At 52.9% G+C, this 14,753-nt stretch overlaps 1 protein-coding gene across 1 annotated transcript in view; it reads right to left on the reverse strand.

The window, feature by feature from the left end:
• Positions 1–14,336, reverse strand: part of cfap65 (cilia and flagella associated protein 65) — a 212,756-nt gene extending 198,420 nt beyond the window's left edge. Inside the window, exon 1 of the mRNA XM_038790129.1 lies at positions 14,261–14,336. The gene's annotated coding sequence lies outside the window, so the exon portion shown is untranslated. The remainder of the gene's footprint in view (positions 1–14,260) is intronic.
• Between the last annotated feature and the right edge of the window lie 417 nt (positions 14,337–14,753).

Consider the following 14,753-nt stretch of genomic DNA (forward strand, 5'->3'; position numbering starts at 1 on the left):
TGTGGAGTACCGAGCCAGCGAGAATGGCAGAGGTGTCATCAACAAAGCCCTCAGGCTCGTGACCTTACAAGATGCCGCCTCCACTCGCTCCCACACTGACTCCTCTCCCACAACCAACTTCCTGACCATCGATATATTAGCCGCCCAGTAGAAATGATAAAGTTCGGAAGAGCCAGCCCCCCCCCCCCCCCCCCCCCCCACCCCCCGCCCTACTCCAGCAGAACTTTCTTCACCCACGGGGTCTTTCCGGCCCAAGAAAAACCCAAGATTGCCGCAGTCATCTTCCTGAAAAATGCCTTTGGGATGAAAATTGGGAGACACTGAAATACAAACAGCAATCTCGGGAGGACTGTCATTTTTACAGTCTGTACCCTCCCCGCCAGTGACAGCGGTAGATAGGGCTGGTTCTCAACAGCACCTTTTTTATGACTAGATTTGAGGCCTTCCCCGTCCGTGAGAGGGAACAATTGAAGCTGTGCCATCTCACTTCTGTGAGTAGTACATTGTTAGAGCCATAGATGTTTCCAGCATGGAAACAGGCCCTTCGGCCCAGCTCGTCCATGCTGCCCAGTTCCTATCACTAAGCTCGTCTCACTTGCCCTCATTTGGCCCATAGCCCTCTATACCCACCCTGTCAATCGAACTGTCTAACTGCTTTTTATAGGAAAAAATTGTCCCCGCCTCTACCACTGCCTCTGGCAGCCTATTCCAGATGCTCACCACCCTCTGTGTGAAGAAATTTTCCTTCTGGTCTCTTTTGTATCTCTCCCCGCTCACCTTAAACCTATGCCCTCTAGTTCTCTGCTCCTCTACCTTTGGGAAAATATGTCGACTATCTACCTTATCTATGCTCCTCATTATTTTATAAACCTCTATAAGCCTCCTACGCTCCAGGAAAAAAAGTCCCAGCCTAGCCAGCCACTTCTTATAACTCAGACCATCAAGTCCTGGTAGCATCTTCATAAATCTCTTCTGTACTCTTTCGAGTTTAACAATATCCTTCCTATAATAGGGTGACCAGAACTGAGCACAGTATTCCATGTGTGGTCTTACCAATGTCTTGTACAACTTCAACAAGACGTCCCAACTCCTGTATTCAATATTATGAATAAATAAAACCTAGCATACTGAATGCCTTCTTCACCACCCTGTCCAGTTGTGACTCCACCTTCAAGGAGCTATGAACATATACCCCATGATCTCTTTGTTCTGTAACTCTCGCCAACTCCCTACCATTAACTGAATAGATCCTGCCCTGATTTGATCGACCAAAATGCATCACCTCACATCTATCCAACTTAAACTCATCTGCCATTCATCGGCCCACTGGCCCAATTGGTCAAGATCCAGTTGCACTCTTATATAACCTTCTTCACTATCCACTATTCCACCAATCTTGATGTCATCTGCAAACTTACTAACCATGCCTCCAACATTCTCATCCAAATCATTAATATATATAACAAATAACAGTGGATCCAGCACTGATCCCTGAGGCACACCTCTGGTCACAGGCCTCCAGTTTGAAAAACAACCACCCTTTGGCTTTGGTCACCAAACCAATTTTGTATCCAATTGGCTACCTCACCCTGGATTCCGTGAGATTTAACCTTTTGCAACAACCTACCATGCGGTACCTTGTCAAAGACCTTGCTAAACTCCATGTAGACAACGTCAACTGCACTTCCCTCATCTACCTTCCTGATTACCTCTTCAAAAAGCTAAATCAAATTTGTGAGACATGACTTTCCCTTTACAAAGCCATGCTGACTTTCCCTAATTAGCCCTTGCCTGTCTAACTGCCTGTAGATCCTGTCCCTCAGAATACCTTCCAACAATTTACCCACTACAGAAGTAAGGTTAACCGGTCTGTAGTTCCCAGGCTTATCCATACAGCCCTTCTTAAACAAGGGCACAACATTTGCTACCCTCAAATCTTCAGGAACCTCTCCTGTGGCTGTCGATGATTCAAATATCTCAGCCAGGGGGCCGGCAATTTCCTCCCTAGCCTCCCACAACTTCCTGGGATACATTTCATCTGGTCCAGGGGATTTATCCATCTTGAAGCACTGTAATACCTCCAGCACCTTCTTCTCTGTAATATGTACACTCCTCAAGATATCACTTTCTATTTGCCTAATATTCGTGCCTTTCTCAACAGTAAATACTGATGAGAAATATTCATTTAGGACCTCTCCCATCCCTTGTGGATCTCCACATAGATGACCTTGTTTATCCTTAAGAGGCCCTACCCTCTCCCTTGTCACCCTTTTACCCTTTATGTATCTGTAAAAGTTCTTTAGTTTTCCCTTTGCCTTATCTGCCAAGACAATCTCATGTCCCCTTTTCGCCCTCCTGATTTCTCTATTAACTCTAATCCGACAAGCCCTATACTCTTCAAGGGATCCACTTGATCCCAGCTGCCTATGCATGTCATATGCCTCCTTCTTCCTTTTGACCATGACCTCAATATCCCGAGTCATCCAGAGTTCCCTCCTTTTACCAGTCTTACCTTCACTCTAAGAGGAATGTGCTCACCCTGATCCCTAGTTGTTTAGTCCACTGGTTTGTAATGCAGAACAATGCCAGCAGCACAGGTTCAATTCCTGTACCGGCCTCCCCGAATGTGGCGACTAGGGGCTTTTCACAGTAACTTCATTGAAGCCTACTTGTGACAATAAGCGATTATTATTATTATTATTATTATTAGTTAACACTCTTTTGAAAGACTCCCACTTACAGCTGTCCCCTTGCCAGTAAACAGGCTCCCCTAATCAACTTTTGAAAGTTCCCACCTAATACCATCAAAATTGTCCTTGCCCCAATTTCGAATTTTAACTTTTGGGCCAGAACTATCTTTCTCCATAGTTATCTTAAAACTAATGGAATGAAAAATGAAAATGAAATGAAAATCGCTTATTGTCACAAGTAGGCTTCAAATGAAGTTACTGTGAAAAGCCCCTAGTCGCCACATTCCGGCACCTGTTCGGGGAGGCTGGTACGGGAATTATGGTCACTGGTCCAAAAGTGATCCCTCACTAACACTTCCGTCACCTGCCCTCCCTTATTCCCCAAGAGGAGGTCAAGTTTTGCCCCCTCGCTAGTCGGGCCATCCACATATTGAATGAGGAATTCTTCCTGAATACACTCGACAAATTTATCTCCATCCAAAGGCCTAGTGCTATGGCTGTCCCAGTTAATGTTGGGAAAGTTAAAATCCCTATTACCACCCTATTTTTCCTCCAGCTATCTGTAATCTCCCTGCATATTTACTTCTCGATTTCCCATTGACTATTTGGGGGCCTCGAGTATAGTCCTATCAAAGTGATCTCACCCTTCTTATTTTTCAGTTCTACCCATATAGACTCAGTGGGCGAACCCTCGGATATATCCTCTCTTTGTACTGCCGTGATGTTGTCCCTGATCAAAAACTCCCCGAAGGGGGTAGTATCAGCGGTTTACAGGGCTATTTTGGAGGAGGAGAAGGCGCCGCTAGAAGGGATCAAGGCAAAGTGGGAAGAAGAGTTGGGAGAGTGTATGGAGGAGGGGTTCTGGGATGAGGTGCTCCGGAGGGTGAACCATGTGCGAGGTTGGGGCTGATACAGCTGAAGCTGGTGTATAGAGTGCACCTTACAAGGGCGAGGATGAGCCGGCTCTTTGAGGGGATAGAAGATGTGTGTGAACGTTGAGGGGGAGGCCCCGCAAACCACGTTCATATGTTTTGGTCCTGTCCAAAGCTGGAGGATTACTGGAAGGAGGTGTTCAGGGTAATCTCTAAAGTGGTGCACGTGAAACTGGACCTGAGTCCTCGGGAGGCCATATTCGGGACGTCAGACGAGCCGGGGTTGGAAACGGGCACGGAGACAGATGTTTTAGCCTTTGCCTCGTTTATCGCCAGAAGGCGGATCCTGTTAGGGTGGAGATCAACCTCTCCACCCTGTGCCCTGGCGTGGCGGAGGGACCTGCTGGAATTTTTAACGCTTGAAAAGGTCAAAATTGAACTGAGGGGAAGGATGGAGGGGTTCTACAATTCATGGGCATTATTCATTATGCACTTTCGAGAATTGGACCATTAGGGGGGTTGGGGGCTGGGAGGGTTGGGAGGAGGGGACTGTATGTGTTAATGGTGACTATGGGTGTTTCCTGATTCCTTTTTGTATTTTGTTTATGTTAACATGCGGGCCAATGTTTGGGGTTTGGTGGGAGGATGGGATTGTTGTTATTGATATGGGGATTGACATTTGTTACTGATTATTGTTGGGTGTAAATTTGGGAGAAAATTTGAAAAAGGAGGAGAATAAAAAAAAAATTTTTTTTAATCGCAACTCCCCCCTCCTCTCTTACCTCCTGTTCTATCTTTCCTGTAGCATCTGTATCCCGGAACATTGAGCTGCCAGTTCGGCCCCTCCTTTAGCCATGTTTCAGTAATAGCTATAATATCCCAGTCCCATGTACCTATCCATGCCCTGAGTTCATCTGCCTTGCCCGTTCGGCCTTGTGCATTCAAATAAATGTATGTTCAAATCTGTTTCTCTGTTCCTCGGCTTTATCTTCTTTAATTCTTGACTCTTCCTCTCTCTTAATCCCAATTGTCTTTCTGTATCTAAATTTAGACGAATTCTTCCTATTTCCTATGCCGCCATTCCTCTCCCTATTCTTAAATCCCTGTCTGCATCACAGACCCCTGTCTGCATCAACGGGGCGGAGGTGGAGATGGTTGACAGCTTCAAATCAGGGATGCACATCACCAAAAATCTGTCCTGGGCCACCTACGTCGACGCTACCACCAAGAAGGCACAACAGCGCCTAGACTTCCTCAGGAAGCTAAGGAAATTCGGCATGTCCACATTGGCTCTTACCAACTTTTACAAATGCACCATAGAAAGCATCCTATCTGGCTGCATCACAGCCTGGTATGGCAACAGCTCAGCCCAAGACTGCAGGAAACTTCAGAGTCGTGAACACAGCCACGTCCATCACATGAACCTGCCTCCCATCTATTGACTCTGTCTACACCATCCGCTGCCTGGAGAAAGCGGGCAGCATAATCAAAGACCCCTCCCACCCGGCTTACTCACTCTTCCAACTTCTTCCACCAGGCAGGAGATACAAAAGTCTGAGCACACACACTAACAGATTCAAAAACAGCTTCTTCCCCACTGTTATCGGTTTCCTAAATGATCCTCTTATGGACTGACCTGATTAATACTACACTCCTGAATGCTTCATCTGCCAAATGCTTTCTTTACCACCATTTCCATCTGTGCTGCTCCTGCCATTCTCTCCTACATCCTCATTGAACCAGGGTTGGTCCTCTGCTTTGATGGTAATGGTAGTGAAGAATGTGCCAGACCATGGGGTTGCAGATTGTGGCGAGTACAATCTTGTTGCTACTAATTAACCACAGCCCTGCCACATCTTCTTGTAAGTAATGCCACATTGTTATAAATTCAAATCCTTTTATAAAGCAATTCCATTTATGTGAACTTATGGGGGTGCAGATTGAGTAAAGAATAAAGAAAGGGATTTGGGTGGGGCCATATTGGGGGCTCGAGAGGTCAGGAAATGGAGCTAAGTGAGAAGTTCCCCGATCTCCCGATGGGCATTAGATAGCAGGGTGTCTCCTGCCGCTCTTTCCGGGAAACACCCAGCTTATCTCCCACCACGGGACTATGTTTATTTGAGAAGATCGCGCCCATAGTTCAAGGGCAATTAGGGATGGGCAAATGCTGGTCTTGCCAGCAACACCCACATCCCCTGAAAGAATAAAGAAAATTATCCAATTCTCTTTTAATCCTTGATAGAAACTGCCTCCACCGCAACGTCAGGCAGCACATTCCAGATCCTAAAAATAATGTCACCATTGCTTCATTCGCCAATGACCTTCAGGGTTTTCAATCCTTCAACCAATGGGAACAGATTCTCCCCATCCACTCTGTCCAGACCCCTCATGATTTTGAAAACCTCAATCAAATTTCCTTTTAATCGATTTTTGGGCCTCCCACCAAATCTCACCCCAGGGCCGGCTCAAGGTACCGGCAACTCGGGCAGTCGCCCGGGGCGCCATGTGCTAGGGGGCGCCATGAAGGAGTGCGTGACCGGCGTCAGAGACCCGGCGCCGCGTAAAAGACTCGGGTCCCTCGCATGCGCAGTTGGGCCGGTGCCAACCAGCGCATGCGCGGTGGCCGCCCTCCCTCAGGCCGCCCCGCACAAACATGGCGGATGGATCCAGGCTCGCCGGTGGTCACTCCGCCGCCCCCCCCCTCGGGCCCCCTCCGCCCCCCCCCTCCAGCCCCCCCCTCCAGCCCCCCTGCCCCCTCCAGCCCCCCTCCCCCCTCCAGCCCCCCCTCCAGCCCCACTCCCCCCTCCAGCCCCCCCTCCAGCCCCCCCTCCAGCCCCCCCCCTCCAGCCCGCCCCCCTCCAGCCCCCCCCTCCAGCCCCCCCCTCCAGCCCCCCCAGGCCCCGCCCCGCCCCCCCCCGCCCCGCCCCCCCGGCCCCCCCCCCCCCGCCCGCCCCCCCCCCCCCCCCAAAGGGCGCCGAATTTCAGCTTGCCCGGGGCGCCAGCAACCCTAGGGCCGGCGCTGTCTCACCCCCTCCTTATTTAACCTGCCAGTGGGGACCGGAGAGAATTCCGCTCCATAGCTTTCAATTTCAGATTTATTCACTCAATTTAAATTCCACCAGATGCTACGGTGGGGTTTGAAGCCATACACCAGAGCATTAGCCAGGGTTTTTATTTTACTACCGGATAAAAGCAAATTATTGCTGGAAAATCTCAGCAGGTCTGGCAGCATCTATCGGGAGAGAAAATGTGTTCCTTCTTCCTCAACTGTGATTTCCCACCTACAGTTGTTGACAGGGCCCTCAACAGTGTGCAGTCCATCTCCCGCGCCACTACCCTCGCCCCCTCCACTCCCTCCCAGAACAAGGATAGAGTCCCTCCCATTCTCACATTTCACCCCACCAGCCTCCGTATGCAAAGTATAATCCTCCGCCATTTTCGCCAACTCCAGCGTGATGCCACCACCAAATACATCTTCCCTTCATTCCCTCTGTCAGCATTCCACAGAGACCGTTCCCTCCGAGACAATTTAGTCCACTCCTCCACCATACCCAGTACCTCTCCCATCACCCATGGCACCTTCCCATGCAAACGCAGAAGGTGTAACACCTGCCCCTTTACCTCTTCCATGCTTAGCATCCCAGGCCTAAAACACTCATTCCAGGGTAAGCAGCATTTCACTTGCACCTCTTCCAATTTGGTCTATTGCATTCGCTGCTCCCAATGTGGTCTCCTCTATATCGGAGACACCAAACGCAGACTGGGTGATCGCTTTGCTAAACACCTTTGGTCTGTGCGCATTCAGGACCCTGACCTTCCCATTGCTTGCCATTTTAACAAAAGACCCTGCTCCCATGCCCACAAGTCTGTTATTGGCCTGCTGCAATGTTCCAGTGAAGCTCAACGCAAACTAGAGGCACATCTCATCTTCCGGTTAGGCACGCTACAGCCTTCCGGCCTGAACATCGAATTCAACAACTTCAGATGATTAGCTCTACCCCACCTCCACCCATTTGTTTTCATCCCATTTCATCTTAACTGTCTTTTACCATTTCTTTCTTTCTTGTCTTTCTTAATATATATTTGACCCCCCCCCCCCCGTCTTATCCGCCTGTCCTTACCCTTTCTCCCCTTTGCTTCCCCCTTCCCCTCCCCCCACATCTACAGTTTATCCTCTGCTGTTAGTTTCTCTGCTGTTTGACCTTTCACATCTTTTGTTCTCTCTGGGGACTTTCCCCTTGGTTTCTGTGGCCATTAGCACCCCGTTTCCCTGGGTTTCTGTAGCTATGACATCTTTCATTCTCACTCCACAGTATAAATATTTCCCACTTTCTCTGTCTGTTAGCTTTGAGAAAGAGTCATTGGACTCGAAACATTAGCTCTTTTCTCTCCCTACAGATGCTGCCAGACCTGCTGAGATTTTCCAGCATTTTCTCTTTCGTTTTTATTTTACTAGTCCAGTGGCATTACCACAACACCACCATCTTCCCTGAATGGCAGGTGAGACCAGAGCTGGGGATCACAGTTCTAAGACAGTCACTTAAAAGTCCAATAGGGAATTCAGAAGGTCCAAAAATATGGACCTTGCTATCACAGAGAGCGATTGAGGTAAATGGCGTAGCTATAACAGAAAGCTAGATAAACACAAGAGAGGAACAAAATAGAAGGCTACGTTGCTAGGGTGCAATGCAGAGAGATCAGATGAAGCTAGAGTGGAGCATCACCATAGGCATGCACCAGCTGGACCAAATGGCCTGTTTCTGTACTGTTTATACTTTGTAACTTTGGAATCACCAGTTCAAGCGCTGGCAGCCATTGGGAACACATACAACTAAACATCTTGTTGTTTAGAGACAGTTTAGAGACAAACATACAGACAAACATATGGATTTGGAGGACAAGGAGGCCACTCGGCCCTTCGAGCCTGCTCCGCCATTCTATAAGATCATGGCTGATCTGATTGTGGCCTCAGCCCCACATTTCTGCCTATCCCCAATATCCTATCACCCCCTCGTTTAATCAAGAATCTATCTTGCTCTGCCTTAAAAATATTCAAAGATTCTGCTTCCACTGCCTTTTGAGGAAGAGAGCTCCAGAGACTCACAGCCCTCTGAGAGGAAGGATTTCTCCTCATGTTCATCTTATATGAGTGACAATGAAGAGCCAGGATTCCCGACACGGTAAGTAAGCGCAAGTTTAGTTAGGTCAAAAAAGGAGCCATTACTGCGGCGTACAATGCAACAGGTCCCAGTGGGGGCGATCAGAAAGCCAGTCCAGCTCCTGCCCGGTTTTTACAGAGCAAGGTAATGAGCCCCGGCTGGGCAGGCCTACGCCCACAAGCGGGAAAGATCTTGTCCTACAGGCCCATGGGGAGATCGATCAGTGTATCCCCGTGAGCCTCATACGGGATATTACCCCCCCCCCCCCGTCCCGTCCCGACCCCCACCGAGTCCAAACATTCCCCTTCTTCACTGCTTTGCACGTGCCTGCACCTCTGCCAGCAGTGGTCGAGTAGTCGATCCCATTTTATGTGACAAACAACGGAAGGCCCCTGGGGGAGGCTCAGCTCCAGTTCTGACCTCGTCCGCAGGTTCTGTGTCTCAGGCCGAGTCGTCATTGTCCTGCTGGCCTGGACACTGGTCGATGGTGGATGGAGCCTCCTGACTGTAAGGCGGTGCAAGGGGCGGTGGAGGCACTGATATGTCTGGCCTGATTTTCTCCGAGGCAGGTCCCCTGCCCTTGAGGTGGTTCACGTGTTTCTGTACGGTCTTCTCTTTAGTATAACTTAGTATGAAACCGTCCCTGTTTCCTCCATCATCACCTCAGGGACCCACTGGGCGCCATTCCTGAAATTGCAGGCATGCAGCCGTTCCCTGGTCTGAAACCACTCTCAGATGTCCGGTGGTTGTGGTATTTCATTTGGACGTCCTGCTTCGTCTCTACTTTCCCACCAAGACCCGGGATCATTAGGCTCAGGCGGGTTTGGAGGCTTGACCCATCAATTGCTCAGCCAGCACAACCTGGTCGTGACGTACAGCATAGTCTGGTAGTGGAAAAGTAACCAGGCCAACTTTCTATCAAAGGAACCCGTATTTTGTTTCCTCATGCCATGCTTGAATGTTTGAACTACCTGCTCCGCTAAACCATTTGAATGGTATAGAGCACTCTGGAGGTGATTCACCTCGTTGGCACATATAAAGGACTGGAACTCTTGACTGGTGAACGGGGTCCAGTTGTCTGTGACCAGTACCTCCAGTACCCCGTGGGTGCGGAACGATTGCCGTAGTTTCTGCACGGTAGTTGTGGGTATCTGGTGTGCGTCCAGCTATTTGGAGTGGGCGTCCACGAGGAGGAGGAACATTGACCCCCCCCATGAACTGCCGGCAAAGTCGGTGTGCAAGTGCACCCAGGGGTGCCCTGGCCATTCCTCGGGGGCCGAGGGGGGCCGGGGCCGGGGGGCCGGGGCCGGGGGGCCGAGCCCGAGGCGGGGGGCTGAGCCCGAGGTAGGGGGGGGGAGGGGGGGGGCCGAGCCCGAGGCAGGGGGGGGAGGGGGGGCCGAGCCCGAGGCGGGGGGGGGGGGGCGAGCCCGAGGGGGCCGAGCCCGAGGCAGGGGGGGGAGGGGGGGCCGAGCCGAGGCAGGGGGGGGGAGGGGGGCCGGGGGGCCGAGGCAGGGGGCTGAGCCCGAGGCAGGGGGGGGAGGGGGGGCCGAGCCCGAGGCAGGGGGGGGAGGGGGGGCCGAGCCCGAGGCAGGGGGGGGGAGGGGGGGGCCGAGCCCGAGGCGGGGGGGGGGGGCCGAGCCCGAGGCAGGGGGGGGAGGGGGGGGCCGAGCCGAGGCAGGGGGGGGGAGGGGGGCCGAGCCCGAGGCGGGGGGGGGGGCCAAGCCCGAGGCAGGGGGGGGTTAGGGGGGGCCGAGCCCGAGGCGGGGGGGGGAGGGGGGGCCGAGCCCGAGGCGGGGGGGGGGGGCCGAGCCCGAGGCGGGGGGAGGGGGCCGAGCCCGAGGCGGGGGGGGGGCCGAGCCCGAGGCAGGGGGGGGGGCCGAGCCCGAGGCGGGGGGGGGCCGAGCCCGAGGCAGGGGGGGGCCGAGCCCGAGGCGGGGGGGGGCCGAGCCCGAGGCGGGGGGGGGGCCGAGCCCGAGGCGCGGGGGGGGGGCCGAGCCCGAGGCGGGGGGGGGCCGAGCCCGAGGCGGGGGGGGGCCGAGCCCGAGGCGGGGGGGGCGGCGGGCCCGAGGCGGGGGGGGCGGCGGGCCCGAGGCGGGGGGGGCCGAGGCGGAGGCGGGGCGGGCGGGCCCGAGGCGCGGGGGCGGGCCCGAGGCGCGGGGGCGGGGCCGAGGGGGGGGCAGGGGGAGGGGGGGCGGAGGGGCCGCCCTGGGGGAGGGCGGCCACCGCGCATGCGCTGGTTGGCACCGGCCTAACTGCGCATGCGCGGGACCCGAGTCTCTGGCGCCCCCTAGCACATGGCGCCCTGGGCGACTGCTCGAGTTGCCAGTGCCTCTGGATCCACTTGCGTATCTGCTCGATAAAGTGTCTATAAAGTTCAACGTCGCCACAACTTCATCCATTACTGGTGGAGAGGGGGACTTCACAGGTGGGGAAAGGACAGTATGGGGAATCTATGTGTTGAGCCAGAAGAAATGGGCGAGGCACTAAATGAGTACTTTGCATCAGTTCTCACCAAAGAAAAGGATTTTGTGGAAGGCGATTCTTGGGTGGGGCGTGTGGACAGTCTGGATCATGTTCACATCGAAAAGGAGGAGGTATTGGGTCTTTTAAAAGATATTAAGGTCGATAAGTCTCCTGGGTCGGATGGGATTTACCCTAGAACACTGAGGGAAGCAAGGAGCAAATTGCTGGGGTCTTGACTGATTTCTTATATATTTTATAATGTTTATTGTCACAAGTAGGCTTACATTACAATGTGAAAAGCCCATAGTCGCCACACTCCGGCGTCTGTTCGGGTGCACAGAGGGAAAATTCAGAATGTCCAAATTACCTAACAGAACGTCTTTCGGGACTTGTGGAAGGAAACCGGAGCACCCGGAGGAAACCCACGCAGACACAGGGAGAACGTGCAGACTCCACACAGACAATCGAACCTGGGACCCTGGCATTGTGAAGCAACAGTGCTACCCACTGGGCTACCATGCTGCCCAACAATTATATCCTCATTGCATCCTCCTTCGCTACAAGTGAGATCCCAAAGAACTGGAGAATAGCTAATGTGGTACCACTGTTTAAGACAAGTAGCAAGGATAATCCAGGAAACTATGGGCCGGTGAGCCTCATATTGGTAGTAGGTAAAATATTGGACAGAATTCTCAGGGACAGGATTTATACCCATTTGACGGCAAGGTTTTGTGAAGGGGAGGTCGTGCCTCACTAACTTGAACAAGTTTTTTGAGGAGGTGACAAAGATGATTGATGAGGGAGGGCAGTGGATGTTGTTTACATGGACTTCAGTCAAGCCTTTGACAAGGTGCCTCATGGCAGACTGGTACAAAACGTGAAGTCACACGGGATCAGAGGTGAGTTAGCAAGATGGATACAGAACTGGCAGAGAATAGCAGTAGAAAGGTGTTTTTCTGAATGGAAAGTTGTGACTCGTGGTATTTCACAGGGATCTGTGCTGAGGCCTCTGTTGTCTGTACTGATTTGGAGAAAAATGTACCTGGTCTGATTAGCAAGTTCGCGGATGACACCAAGGTTGGTGGAGTGGCAGATAGTGTTGAGGATTGTCAGAGGATACAGCAGGACATAGATAGGTTGGAGACTTGGGCAGAGAAATGGCAAATGGAGTTTAATCCAGACAAATGTGAGATAATGTATTTTGGGAGGTCTAACATAGAGGGGAAATATGCCGTAAATGGCAAAACTCTGTGGAATATAGAGTCAGAGAGATCTGGGCGTGCGGGACCACAGATCTTTGAAAGTGGCAACACAAGTGGACAAGGTCGTCAAGAAAGCATATGGAATGCTTGCTTGCTTGGACAGGGCATCGAGTATAAAAACTGGCAAGTCATGCTCCAGTTGTATAGAACCTTGGTGAGGCCGCACTTGGAATACTGCACACAATTCTGATCGCCAAACTACCAGAAGGATGTGGAGGCTTTGGAGTGGATGGGCAGGCATTCTTTCCCAGGGTGGAGGGGTCAGTCACCAGGGTCCGTGGGCAAAGTTTAGAGGAGATGTGCAAAGCAGATTTTTTAGACAGAGGGTGGTGAGTGCCTGGAATGCATTGCGAGGGAAGGCTGTGGAAACAGATACATTAATGGAGTTCATAAGGCATCTCAACAAATACATGGATAGGAGGGGTATAGAGGGATACGGCACTTGGAACTGATGAGGGTTTTGACCAAGGGTCATATCATAACCAGTACAGGCTTGGAGGGTCGAAGGGCCTGTTCCTGTGCGGTATTGTTCATTGTTCTGCCAATAACTTCCTCTGGGTCGCCACATTGTTGATTCCACACACCAAGCTGTCCTGTAGCATCTCGGAGAGGGATGGACCAAATTCACAATGTTCTGCCAGCGTTCGGGGCTGCTCAGAAATTCAGTCACCGACTCCTCAGGAGTCCGCACAATCGTGTCAAACCCATATCTTTGCATGATTGCTGACGGTTTTGAATGGTAGTGATTCTACAACATTGTGCCCCTTCATCCGAACTGGAGTGCAAATTTCAATCAACGCAGCAGGGGGGCAACATTACAGATCTGAATAAGTGATACATGAAACGTTAACTCTGTTTCTCTCTCTCCACAGATGCTGCCAGACTGATTGAGTTTCCCTCCGCATTTTGTTTTATAATCCAGCAGTACGAGTGTGTCCCGGTCCCATGAGTGGCAGGTTGGGGGTGGGGGAGGCTGAAATCTCCCTGTAGCTCTGGGAGGAGGGATTCCCAATCCCCCCCTGCACCTCAGGCTGGTGAAGTGTGTGGGTTCACAATCCCCTTGCACCCCGGGGTGGGGGTGTGGGGGGAAGAGAGAAGGGGAAGGAGGAATTCCCAATGCCCCTGCACCTGGGGGGGGGGGGGGGATTTCCAATCCTGGGAGGGGGGTCCCAAACCCTGGGAGAGGGGTCCCAAACCTCCTGCACCCCAGGGTGGTGGGAGAGGGGGTGTATTCCCAATGCTCCTGCACCCTGGGGTGTGGGGTTTCCCATCCCCTGCACCCCTGGGTGGGGGAGATTCCAAAGCCTCCTGCACCCCGGGGTGGTGGTGGGCGGGAAGTATTCCCAATCCTCCTGCATCCTGCGGGGGGGGGGGGGGGGGGGGGTATATTCCCAATGCTCCTGCATCCCAGGGTGGTGGTGGGGGAGGGGCATTCCCAATCCTCCTACACCCTAGGGGGGGGGGGGAGAGAGTATTCCCAATCCTCCTACACCCTGGGGTTGGGGGGGGGGGGACTATTCCCAATCCTCCTGCACCCTAGGGCAGGGGGTTTCCCATCCCCTGCACCCCTGGGTGGAGGAGGGGATCCCAAACCTCCTACACCCCTGGGTGGTGAGAGGGATGTTCCCAATCCTCCTGCACCCTGGGTGGTGATGGAGTTATTCCCAATCCCCCAGCACCCCGGGGTGCAGGGGACCCCCTCTCATCCCCTGCACCCCGGGGTGGGGGGATATTCCCAATCCTCCTGCACCCTGGGGTGGGACGGACCGGCTCCGGGCCGCCTCGGGTTCTCTGTGCGCCGCCCGCGCTCTCACCTGGCCTCAGGCTCCCGGCGCGGCGTTCGGGCGGCCCCGTCCCCATGGAAACGGGCGGCGCCGCTGCCCCTGGCAACGGACGGTGGCCGCGGGCTTGGAGGGGAGAGCAGGGCGTTCGCGGAGTTCAAAATCGGTCAATGTGCGCCCCTGGGGCAGGGCAGGTGTTACATTTATGTAGCGCCATTCACCCCCCCTGTCCTAACTGGCTCCACAGAGCGCTGAAGGGTCGTCGCTGTTGTACTGCATTTCTATAGCACCTTTCCTGTTCTCAGCATATCCCAAAGCAGCTTTGCCGGCAATTAATTAATTAAATTTTAATCACTGTTGTAATTCAAGGAATGTGGCAGCCAATTTGCCCACAAGCGACCCTCTGATAATGGCCAGGCTGTCTGTTGTGAGTAATGTTGGTCCAGCGGGATGGCCGTACGAGGAGAGATTGAGTCGGTTAGGATTATATTCGCTGGAGTTTAGAAGGTGATGCACAACCAATCAC

The sequence above is a fragment of the Scyliorhinus canicula genome, chromosome 2 (genome assembly GCF_902713615.1).
Source record: "Scyliorhinus canicula chromosome 2, sScyCan1.1, whole genome shotgun sequence".
Lineage (NCBI taxonomy): Eukaryota > Metazoa > Chordata > Chondrichthyes > Carcharhiniformes > Scyliorhinidae > Scyliorhinus > Scyliorhinus canicula.